This window comes from Anabrus simplex, chromosome 2, assembly GCF_040414725.1.
Source record: "Anabrus simplex isolate iqAnaSimp1 chromosome 2, ASM4041472v1, whole genome shotgun sequence".
Taxonomy (NCBI): Eukaryota; Metazoa; Arthropoda; class Insecta; order Orthoptera; family Tettigoniidae; genus Anabrus; species Anabrus simplex.
The window spans coordinates 338,843,853-338,856,169 of NC_090266.1; the positions used below are offsets into that span (position 1 = coordinate 338,843,853).

Sequence of the window (12,317 nt, forward strand, 5' to 3'; positions counted from 1 at the left end):
CTTTCTACCAAGTCTTCCCAGCCCAAACTTTGCAACATTTTTGTAACGCTACTCTTTTGTTGGAAATCGCCCAGAACAAATCGAGCTGCTTTTCTTTGGATTTTTTCCAGTTCCTGAATCAAGTAATCCTGGTAAGGGTCCCAAACACTGGAACCATACTCAAGTTGAGGTCTCGCCAGAGACAAATATGCTCTCTCCTTTACATCCTTACTAAAACACCTAAATACTCTCATAACCATGTGCAGAGATCTGTACCCATTATTTACAATCATATTTATGTGATTACCCCAATGAAGATCTTTCCTTATATTTATACCTAGGTATTTACAATGATCCCCAAAGGGAACTTTCACCCCATCAACGCAGTAATTAAAACTGAGAGGACTTTTCCTATTTGTGAAACTCACAACCTGACTTTTATCCCCATTTATCATATCATTGCCTACTGTCCATACACAACAATAATGAGTCGTGAAGTTCAGCCGAACTTCATTGTTCCATGTAGTTATTGTTTGAATGAGAATGCAAGGAAGATGAGTGCGTACATCTTTGGATACAAACGATCGGCCCCTTAATGAAGGCTACACTTTAACAGGCCTTGCATTCTTCAGAACGGTAATTCTTGATGGAATGTCCTGGGCAGTTTTTGTGTCCAAAAGTGTACGCAATATAACACACAGCTTTATCGAATGCTAACGTCAAATGGAGTGAATTTATGAAAATATGATGTGAATTGCGACGCTTACTACTTCAAGCTCTTATACCATAGTGCAAAAGTAATTCTATTGAGAATCCGAGGGATTTTAAAATGCAATGTACCACCCGTGTGGTTGGATTCCACGTCTGTGATCACAATATAAAGTAATAATGTTATTGGCTTTACGCCCTACCAAATTCTTTTTCGGCTTTCGGAGACGCCGAGGTGCCAGAATTTAGTCCCGCAGGAGTTCTTTTACGTGCCAGTAAATCAGCCGACACGAGACTGACGTATTTGAACACCTTCAAATACCACCGGACTGAGCCAGGATCGAACTTGCCAAGTTGGGGTCAGAAGGCCAGCGCCTCAACCGTCTGAGCCACTCAGCCCAGCATGATATAAAGTCACACAAGACTGAAAGCTGTTTGGGCTGCTTCTTTCGAACTGTGCTGTCTTTGTCCACAGTAGTATATATTCAGTTTTCAGTACAGAAGAATGCATCGCGGCTAAATGTGTTTCACCATGTACTGTAACATCTTCACACGTATTTCAGCTATAGAAGATTGTACGAAAGCCAACGTGTGATTACACTGACTGGAATCGCGGTCCTTTTGATGAAATGTTGACAAAACATTCTTCTGACTTGTTTTCTTTAGATAAAACGTATCTCCTCACAGAAGAATTCGTTGCAATAAAGTTAATAATTCGTTCGCGAGTATATTATTTAATGACGACAAACATGCTTTTTCGTCTGGAATCAGCTCTTCCGCGCCTCCCTGTCGTTCGTCTTACGAAATGGTCGCTCTAAATCAGAGGTGCTCAGGTGGGCTCCCGTTTTGAGGCTTGCCCAGTGCGGCCGGGCTGACGTGACATAAATGCGGGCAGCTTACGTAAGAAGCATACGTCACAGTGAAGCGAGAGAGCGAACACACTTTGCAGGGAAGCGAGGGAACATTGACGCTCGACTGTGATTACGAAGCTCTCCTCCACTGTTCAGGATATTCCGGTTTGATTTATACTGCGCTTGATATAAATAGTGTTTTATTTTCTCATCTTTATTCATTCAAAGAAATCTGATACGTTGTAATTTTTGTATTACAACCTACAAAGGTACAGGGTTTAAACGTACAAGCTACGATTTACAATTACTTGGACGGGAATGACCATTTCCATTTTTAAACTCCAAAATCCCTAATGTTCATTAACCAAAAAGTTACTTAATTGCATATTGCAACAATTATTTTGTACAATGTTGTGACTTTCCCTTTTCACTGAATTTCTGAAACTAGTATTTAAAATGTAACAGGCGCCTCGAAATGGCGAAAGAGAGTTTCATCACGAGTGAGGACATAGATATTTACTACCAAGATTCAAGTGCAACAATGTAAATATACATATGCCTTCAAGTATATAACCTCGGTAATTTTGTTCCCGGTAAGCATGATTGGATTGTTGGTGAGTTTATCAGATAATTTAAACCCAAACAACTACAAGCCACAGCTTATCCACCTTAACACCGTATGGTATATAAAAACCGTTGCTAAAGGACCTCTTAAAGAGTTATAGTGAAAATTGTAATTCATTACGTACATTACAAAAATACTTCAGGATGTAGGCCTAACTCTTTATTGTATCCGGACCGAGTTCTATTGCTGCAGTCGCTTAAGTGCGGCCAGTATCCAGTATTCGGGAGATAATGGGTTCGAACCCCACTGTCGGCAGCCCTGAAGATAGTTTTCCGTGGTTTCCACTTTTCACACCAGGCAAATGCTGGGGCTGTACCTTAAGGTCACGGCCGCTTCCTTCCCACTCCTAGCCCTTTCCTGTCCCATCGTCGCCGAAAGACCTATCTGTGTCGGTGCGACGTAAAGCAACTTGCAAAGTATTTTATCCGGTCAAAATACATAAACTGCAATGAACATAAGTTATTTCTCACAAAATACATAAACTGCAATGAACATAAGTTATTTCTCACAACGTAAATTGCCCGTAATTTCTGCCCTCTTTCATTATTTTCTGCCTCCATTTCAAACTCGGTTATCGCCGCAGTGGTTGAGTGACTAGCAGAACTTCGCCCAACTTTCAGGGCCTGTGACTTAGCCACGTCACAGTGGTTAAATAGCATACGCTCGACGCCTGCCTGCCCGTCCACGTAGTGCTGGGCGCCCGCGGGACGGAATGCCCAGCGTGAGCACCTCTGTTCTAAATGAATGGCTCGATTTAACATCTATCCCTGAATGTGGATATGAAAGCACTCCTTGTCATTTCTGTACGTCCGTATTCAGTTTACGTCTTCTGAACTTTCAGACACATCACGACGGTTATAAAAACACAGCACTAAACAAAAAAAAAACCCTTTTTCTATCAGTTTTCACATCAGGAAAATGCTGGATCTGTATCGTAAGTAGAGTAAGTGTAAACCCACTGATTTTTATGCTGATATTCGACAAAAGAGAATCCCTAGATTGCACAAACATAATGCAAATGTGTTTAGCACGATCGGATCCACATATTTATGCAAACAGATGTTCTTAATAATGAGGATTTGTAAATCTAGGCACTGAAGTAGGCTCACCGATCTAAAGCTAAATTGAATCGATTATTTCAGAAAGCAGTAAAGTGCCAGACAATGAAAGAATGACTTAATGGCAGAATATGTTACTAAGAGGGAACATGCACGTTTTGGTGCTGAAACGAGTCGAGAAACGTCCTCCTATAATGGTCAGGCATTACGTTAAATTTCGTATCTAGTTGAGAAACTAGTGAAGTGACACCGCTTGGCTGGTTTCTGCAGTAAACTGCCGGTGCATCTTGTGGTGTGCCGCACCTTACCGGCTGCTCTGAATCCAGAATAGCCAGCTGTTCAGCTGTTTTATTATCATAGTTGTTTCTGGAATTGCATGTTCTTAGTTTCGTGAACAACTCGTTTTTTGGTTAGTGCTGTGTTTTTATAATCGTAGCGATATGTCTGAAAGTTCAGAAGACGGACCTGTATCTAAAAGGAAACGAGGAGTGGTAAGCAAAGAACCTTAAACGCGTAATATTATTCAGAATGCAAGGGTAAAATGTTATATTTCTTACTCAGGCAAGGAAGTGTCTGAGAAATCCAAGCCAGACTTTCTCACTCGTAAGTGCCCTGCAAAATGTTATTTATCCGCTAATGAGGACATAACAAACATGGAGCTATTTTCAGACTGATTGAGCTTATGGAAGTGAAGCGTAGACGAAAAAAACACTCTAGGGCCTGGATTAGGCAGTGACAGGTAACGAAGGCACCATTAAAAGAAACTGTTTTTTACAAGTGTAATTTAAGGATTGGTGGTGTATCACATGTTTGCAAGAATGTGTTTATGAAAATCCATGGTATTTCACATAACAGATTAGGGAAAATGTCTATTACTTTAAAATGCTACCCCTAAAGACAGGACGGGCCAAAACAGAAGTGGTAATGCTATTTCTGGCAACATTTACGTACGTATCCATGACCATATTGCAAAATTTGAAGTTAGAGACCCGTTATGGCGGAAAACATCCAAGGTATTTGGATGCTCGTTAAAATGTCAAACAGCTTCATGATCCGTTCATTAATAACAATTCTGACTTAAAAGATTTACTCAAGTACCTGTTATTTGTGTGTTCCTATTTTAATGAAAACTTCGTGTACTCCTTCTGTCGGCCACAAGTTGACGTATGTAGTCAATGTGAAAGCCTACAATCAAACTTGAGGGATCGAACCTTAAATGACAATGCGAAACATGCCGCAGCAGCAGAGCTCATTGTACACGAGAGGAGGGCCAAGAAGTTTTATACTAGTATGCACGAAGCACCAAAAAATGTTTTGATTACATGCAAAATTTGCCCCCTCTTAAACATTCCTGCTCATACATTTTTTTACATGAGGCAGGTGTTAACGTTTTCAGTATCTATAATTTGAGAGGTAATAAGTCAAATCACCGAGCTCGATAGCTGCATTCGCTTAAGTGCGGTCAGTATCCAGTATTCGGGAGATAGTAGGTTCGAACCCCACTGTCGGCAGCCCTGAAAATGGTTTTCCGTGGTTTCCCATTTTCACACCAGGCAAATGCTGGGGCTGTACCTTAATTAAGGCCACGGCCGCTTCCTTCCTACTCCTAGCCCTTTCCTGTCCCATCGTCGCCGTAAGACCTATCTGTGTCGGTGCGACGTTAAACAACTAGCAAAAAAAAAGTCAAATCTACCTTTATCATGAGGGAGATGAGGTGTGCAGCTTTTTACTGGATTACAGGGAGACTGAGATATCCGATACGGTAAAAAATCTTATCTTTTTCAGTGATGGTCCATCAAGACAAAACAAGAATCACACAGTTGATAGATTCTTGATGAATTTCTGTGACAAAGGACGATTTGACAGAATCACCCACAACTTCCCTATTCCTGTTAACTCGTATTCACCGTGTGACAGACTTCGGGGCTACAAAGCGTGTGCTGAACAAATTCGATGGAATTTACACTCCAGAGGATTAAATGGAGCTTGTACACAAAGTTACCTCCCAAGATATCAGAAGTTTTAAAGCATAGCGGCCTCATTCATACAAAAAAAAATACTCAGACGAAACCTCTGGCAGAGGTGTTCCTAAGGACCAAAAGGAGAGTATAAAGATAGACATACAGACAGTTTCGTTATAACAAGAACACTCCTTTAAAAGTAACAGTATTGCCGTATATTGATAGAATCATTCGATGAACTTTCACTCTACTGATGTTGCTCCTGACTTACACCCAGATGGCTTACCCTTCAGGGAAAGTAATTTTATAAATATAATTTATTAGTCTAACTTACCAGATTATTAGTTAGGGTTACATGTAACAATATTCCTTGATTCAAAAGCGCATAAAAAGGCTAAAATATTATATTACAGCCTGGATATTTCTGGACACTCTTGGTCTGAGCCCTAAAATATTCTTCGTTGTTGTTTGTTGTTGGTGCCCATCAATATCGAGAAGATAATGACCTAAATGCCTTAAAACCTTACCTGATAGGATATGAACACTTATATGACAGCATTTTACAATGGCCTACGGAGTTTGAGGATTGATTACCTCCTGTCATGAGCAGGCATTGCTGATTTCATCCTTTTAATAATTATATTTGTATCAGCAATGCAGTCTAAACCTAATTAAAATATTTTCTTTTTCCACAAATATAGTTTTTATGACAGCATCCCTCTAAAATTTGAGAATTATCCCATTATAATATGTTTGCAACACTCGTTTATTTCAGAAACCAGTTCAGTGGAAAATTTTTCGGTTTTTTTACAGCAAAGTTAAAAAGCACAAAATATTTTTCCTTAGATAAGAAGTATTAAGATACAATACTTTCAAGCTAAAATATTAAAACCACTATCAGTATATTTTGTCTGCTAGACAGTTGTTTTTTTTCATTTTCCCAAAATTGGCAGACTTGGCGCTTGACTGGTTTCTGAAATGATCGATCCAATTATGCATTGCGACTTGCCAATACGCAAACTGTAGTACCAAAGATTCATATAATACAATCTGAAAGAGCCCGGACGCCCTATAGAGCAGATATACACTAGATTAATTTTAATTTGTTTGTTTACTTTTGCTTAGTCACCAATACCAAAGATATTTTGAAATATGTTCCTTTAAGAAAAATGTGTAAATGACAAAAATTGTCACAATGCTTACGTTTGTAAACGTAATGACCATACATTTATTCCGGAAATATATGCTGTATTTTTTCCTTTACGATTAATTTTCTCGTCCTATCATACTCATGTACCACATGGGCCATACTCCAAAGGAGAGAAGGAAGAAAAAGAAGAGGAAGATTGGTCTTTTTTTAATGGCATTGTGACTTCTGTCTGGTGCTCCGTACTCCCTCGATAGCCATAAGTTACGAGCGGAACAATTAGTGCCTGCCCCGTAGAGAAACGAGCTATAACCTATGATAGACTTCACTTTTGACTGTCACCCTTCACCAGGGGAAGGTATTGTCACTCGTTCAATCTGCTGTGTGTGCTCAGCTATTGCCCAAGCGCTAGGACAAAATTTTGAACTGCTCCGACAAAGTTAGGATATGTCCATGTTGTTAATATTTCAATACAAAGATAAGGGTTATTTCGCTCATTCAGAAGGTTTTCACGAAGGAAAACATTTTAGCAATAAACAGATTTAAGTATTGAATTTTCGAAAGAATATAAAACACCCAGGCCAGAAGGAGATATTGTTTGCTGCTCATGGAAAGTAATGTTGAGTCCATATGTGCGGCATTGTCTGTTATGGCTTGGAAACGTTTCAGAGTATTGTGAATTTGCAAAATGCTTTGGGCCAAAATGTATAAGAAACAATATTGTTAGACAGTTTTGACTTGTGTAGGGAAACTTTCGTTACGTTGCACATTATACAGGCCGAACGCTGTAATCCAAGGAGCGAGAATCCGGAACACAGGAACGTGGATTATCGTAGCCTTCAGACACGTGAACTTGGTCTGATAATCGATATTGCTATAATATTCATACCAATCTGCATATTAGATTACAATAAAGGGGTAACCACCATGAAATGTTCCAAGGATAGCAGCTGTGACAGTCTTGCAGATTCCGTCATTTTATAATGGTCACTATGTACTTTTGGGACAGAATCGCCTGCCTGGCATATCAAATCATCATCATTTGGTCTCATGAGGCTGAGTAAACCCGGTTCCAGCCCTCAACAAGAATTACATCTCTTGGACTGGCCGGGTATCTAACCCCGGAATCAACATTATTTTTATTTTCTAAACGCTTGGCCCAATCTGGAGTTCCCACTTTGGGTACTTTAATTTCTAGCCAAGCCCTGCATGTTCTATAAATTTGAGCGAAATCGGTGGTGACGAGTAGGGAATGTCCCCTTGTTAGTGGATACATGTTGAAGTTTTAATTATCGCTTCATTTCTTTAAACCTCGTACGATTAGGGACCGATGACGTAGCTGTTAAGCCCCTTTAAACAACAATGCAACAATCATAATCATCGGGGGCTGGTGTGTGGAGTATTCATCATTAGGATTCATCGTAAGTTGGGCCCCATCCTCATAGATGCGCAGGTCACATATACGGCGTCAACTCGAAAGACCTGCACCAGGCCTCTTCGGAAGCCCCACTCTATGGTATACAGAATAATGACTTCGTAAATTCGACTTTTTTACATGCTGAAGTACTTTGTCACAAACGAAACACTTTGCTATTCCCCTATACTCCAAAAAATAGGCTGGCGACCATTGCGCCCGTGCTTGTTTGCTATAATAAGATCCGCTGCTTGGTCGGTCATGCTCTTTCCACCTGACTGGCTTCTACGTCATAACTTAAGCTTCCGCTGTCCGCTAATTTGGACGGACGTCGCACACGCTGCTTGCACAGTAAGATTCGTCGCTAGCTACATCGACACGTCTGTTCTACCCATCTCCTGTGCTGTCCGCTCATTTAGTTCCTTCGAGTCGGCGCGACGTAAAGCCCCTAGCAAAAAAAAAAAAAGAAAAAAAGTTCCTTCGAAATTTTCCTACTGTTTGTGTAGTGGCGTGTACGCAAGATACGTGCGTATGTTACGACCATCGAAGTACTAGTCCAAGCTCTTACCGCTACGCCAACTACTGATCGGCGTGCGCGCTGACGTAAGTGGCTTATACGGTGCGTGAGGCGCTTCAACATTTTTATTTTCCAAACTTTCCCACCTCACACCTCGACAGTCCTACTTTTACCGATTATGCACAGTATATAGACTATAGTTTTTATATTCTTTATTTTTCGTTTTAATTTTGGCGTTCGGTTGTACTACAGTTCAGCGAGCCCATATGTGTAGGTCCTTATACGTTATTGAAATAATTATTATTAATATTATATATGTTCAGTCTCCTAATAATATCAACGAATAACATGATGAAATGTACACATTTCTGATAAGGACGACACACACACACACACACACACACACACACACACACACACACACACACCCACACCCACCCAGCATCCGAGTCAGTGCAATTAACCAATTAAGGTTAAATCTCAAAGACCCGGGTGGGAATTGAATCCGGGGCCCCCTGAATCAAAGGCCAGCATGCTGACAATTTAGTCATGGGGCCTGACAGATATACTGTATATAGTTTTAGTTTAGTTTTAATACAGATGTTTTTCTTTTTAAGTGGTGCATTGTTGAAAGGTAGGCATTGATCATTTACCGAATTCTTGGCGCAAGATTTCCAGAATAACGCTAATGTGTAGTATGTACAGTAGGTTCATCGCGCATAGGATTCGGCATAGCCGGAGAGACATTTTCTCCTACTTCGAAAGTGAACTGTCTAAGACTTATTGGTAAGGTAAGACTTCAGAGGAAGTTGAACACATGTTAAGCAGATAGCTCTGCACTCTTTTAGACTTGGCATGAAAGATTATGTAATCCGCGTACTAAAATAAGCTTTGTAGACTGTGAATAGGAAGGTTTTTAATGTCATGAAGAGTTCATGAAACTGATTTTCTTGCCGTGACCGAGAAGAGCGTTATGATAATAATAATAATAATAATAATAATAATAATAATAATTATTATTATTATTATTATTATTATTATTATTATTATTATTATTATTATTATTATTTATTTCGTGTGGCTATTTCTAGCAGAGTGCAGCCCTTGTAAGGCCGACCCTCCGGTGAGGGTGGACGGCATCTGCCATGTGTAGGTAGGTAACTGCGTGTTATTTTGCTAGTTGCTTTACGTCGCATCGACACGGATAGTTCTTATGGCGACTATGGGACAGGAAAGTGCTAGGAGTGGGAAGGGAGAGGCCGTGGCCTTAATTAAGGTACAGCCCCAGCATTTGCCTGGTGTGAAAATGGAAAACCACGGAAAACCATCTTCAGGGCTGCCGACAGTGGGGTTCGAACCCACTATCTCCCGAATACTGGATACTGGCCGCACTTAAGCGACTGCAGCTATTGAGCTCGGTCGTGTTATTTTGGTGGAGGATAGTGTTGTGTGGTGTGTGAGTTGCAGGGATGTTCGGGACAGCACAAACACCCAGCACCCGGGCCATTGGAATTAACCAACAAAGGTTAAAATCCCCGACCCGGCCGGGAATCGAACCCGGGCCCCTCTGAACCGAAAACCATTCAGCCACTGAGTCGGGCAGCGTTGTGCTGTGATTGTGGGATCTGTTATACACTTCTGTAGACATGCATTTTGTTTCAGCTTCCGTGATGAGAATCTTTCTGGTGACCTGACTTTTTTTTTGTATGCGCGTATTGTGACGATTTTTAACTCTTATATTGTTAAATTTGAAAAATAATTACAATATCGTAAATACATAATGGGATTACAGTATTTGCTGAAACCTTCATAACCAGAGTGAACTAGAAAGTTACTTGGTTCTTAAGCGGTCAACTTGTGAAAATTTAGCTTTAGCACTTGAGGTGGAGTGGTCGACGTAGGACGGGCAAGGAGGCCCATATTGTCAACACATAATAAAGTTCAACTTGCATCATCAGTATAACTCCACCTCTTAATGAAGAAAGCTATTTTAATGTGGCATTACCACCACACTGTTTTATGTACAATATGCATATAATTTTATTCGCACAGCCACTCACGTTGTTTTATAATTGAAAATTCGTTCTTTTGAACAACAATTTAATCTGATTTTAATTGGACTGCATGCTTCATATCACGTTCACGCCGCACCATTTTAACATTGAAGATTGACAAGACGCCATCACGCCATCACTTATTTCAGCGTGTCCTCGCCTTATTTTTAATGTTTTGTATTTGTGACTGAAGATGTCCCATAAGAGGACGAAACATGTTTCACGAGTATAATTTAATGAAGTCGTTTCAATAAAGACAATCACAGTATTGTAAAGGTGGAATTATAAATTCAAATTTTCACAAGTTGATACTTTGACAATACGGGCTCTAATATGAAGTTCATAACTTTAGCGGTCTGCAACGATATATTCTTGAAGTACTGTTGAATTTACTTGAAAGCTCCAGGCTGAATTTTAGGTCTGGGGAAGATGTTACGGCACGGTCTTACACAAAATGACCATTCATTGATGCACTGAAAGATGTCTTAATGTTTTCTGGTTTGAATTGCCTTTCCTGCCTTGTTTTGTGTATGTTTCTTTTAGCTGGGGTTTTCCTTGTGTAGTACGTACTCTGATATTGCCTTACCCCTGGTTCGAAATTATGGCGTGGTATCCCAACTTCGTTGAAATTTTGAGAAACTAAACACTCAACTCTTCAAATGAAGGCTCCTCCGTTCCTCTTGTCTAATTTTCAGCCGAACAGTATTGTACTCGTGATTAGCGTAGTATCTCAGGAGTAAAACTATTAAATCAATAACATTACCAGCTTAAGTAATATTACATTAATTGCAATGGGATAAATGTTTATATTCTAGCGTTCGTGGAGAGAGAATGGTGTCCCTACCCTAGGAGCACACTCAGGGCCATGCACCGGCAAATAAATGTGGCTAGAAATGTAGACACAGGTCTCATTTTCTCTAGAATTATAAGTGCGACGTTAAAACAACCATCGTGTAGATTTTGATCCGGAGACAATCCAGTCTTAGTGCATAGTTAATGTATGTTAATGGAACTTGTCCCCCCAACGTAAATGCTAGCTGTTCTGCCGATGACTTTGTAGAAATATGGTAACTCTGGGTATTATGTCACAACCATCGCAAGCAGAATAGTATATACTGTATGATAGTATAACAAATCTCTAAGTAGTAGACAAAAAATTGACTGGAAAGTGGTAGTTGAGAAATGAGGTATCTTGAGAATAATGCTTCCAGCTGAAAGTGACGGCGCTGTCAGGAATAAAGGGACGAGGAATGTAAGTTATGTTCTGTTTGCGACTTAATTTACTCTAAACAGGTTGCAGTTCAGGGACATACTCTTTCTTGTTATCCCCCTTCCTATATTCTGTAGTCAAATCTGGTGATGGTAAATGTAAATTTGATTTTTTTCAATAGCTCTGTATTTAATTTAAAAATGCTCTATAGAATAAACTACTAGTGATATGCTAACATTGGTAATTATACGTATACAGTATATCAACTAAAGGAAGATTAACTCTGGACAGACATTGCCATTGCAACTGTTATTATTCAGTCTGGAGTTGCAGACAAATGTTGTAAATAGATATCAAGACTGTTTCAGTGGCAGTGTGTCACATGAGCGTGATGGAAGAATCCCAGCCAGTGTCATCCACCAAGGATTCCTGCTCCTCCACTGGATTCCCTTTAAGCGGAATTTCAAAGAGGTTTGAAACGAGGTACTGTAAGACAATGTGAGGGAAGACGGTCATTGGCTTCATTCATTCATTAATTCATTATGTATGAAAAACGTGGGAACGTTTGAGAGATGAAAGCAGAGGACTCGCCTAATTGCCAGTTTCTCTTTCTGTGCTGAGAACGGCAGAAAGTTGCTGTTATGAATTTTGTCAAGTTTTATTTCACAGTAACTGTGATCATAATTGAAGGGCTGCCTGGCTGAGGCGGTAAAGATGTACTCGGTTCTCCCGGAAGGACGTGGGTTCGATTCCTCGTCAGGAAGTAAAAACATATTACGAATCGAGATTTTCA

The 12,317-nt window shown here is 40.0% G+C and overlaps 1 protein-coding gene across 1 annotated transcript in view; it reads left to right on the plus strand.

Annotated features, from left to right (window-relative positions):
* Positions 1-12,317, plus strand: part of LOC136864123 (proton myo-inositol cotransporter) — a 569,053-nt gene that overhangs the window by 78,191 nt on the left and 478,545 nt on the right. The gene's annotated exons all lie outside the window — the stretch shown is intronic.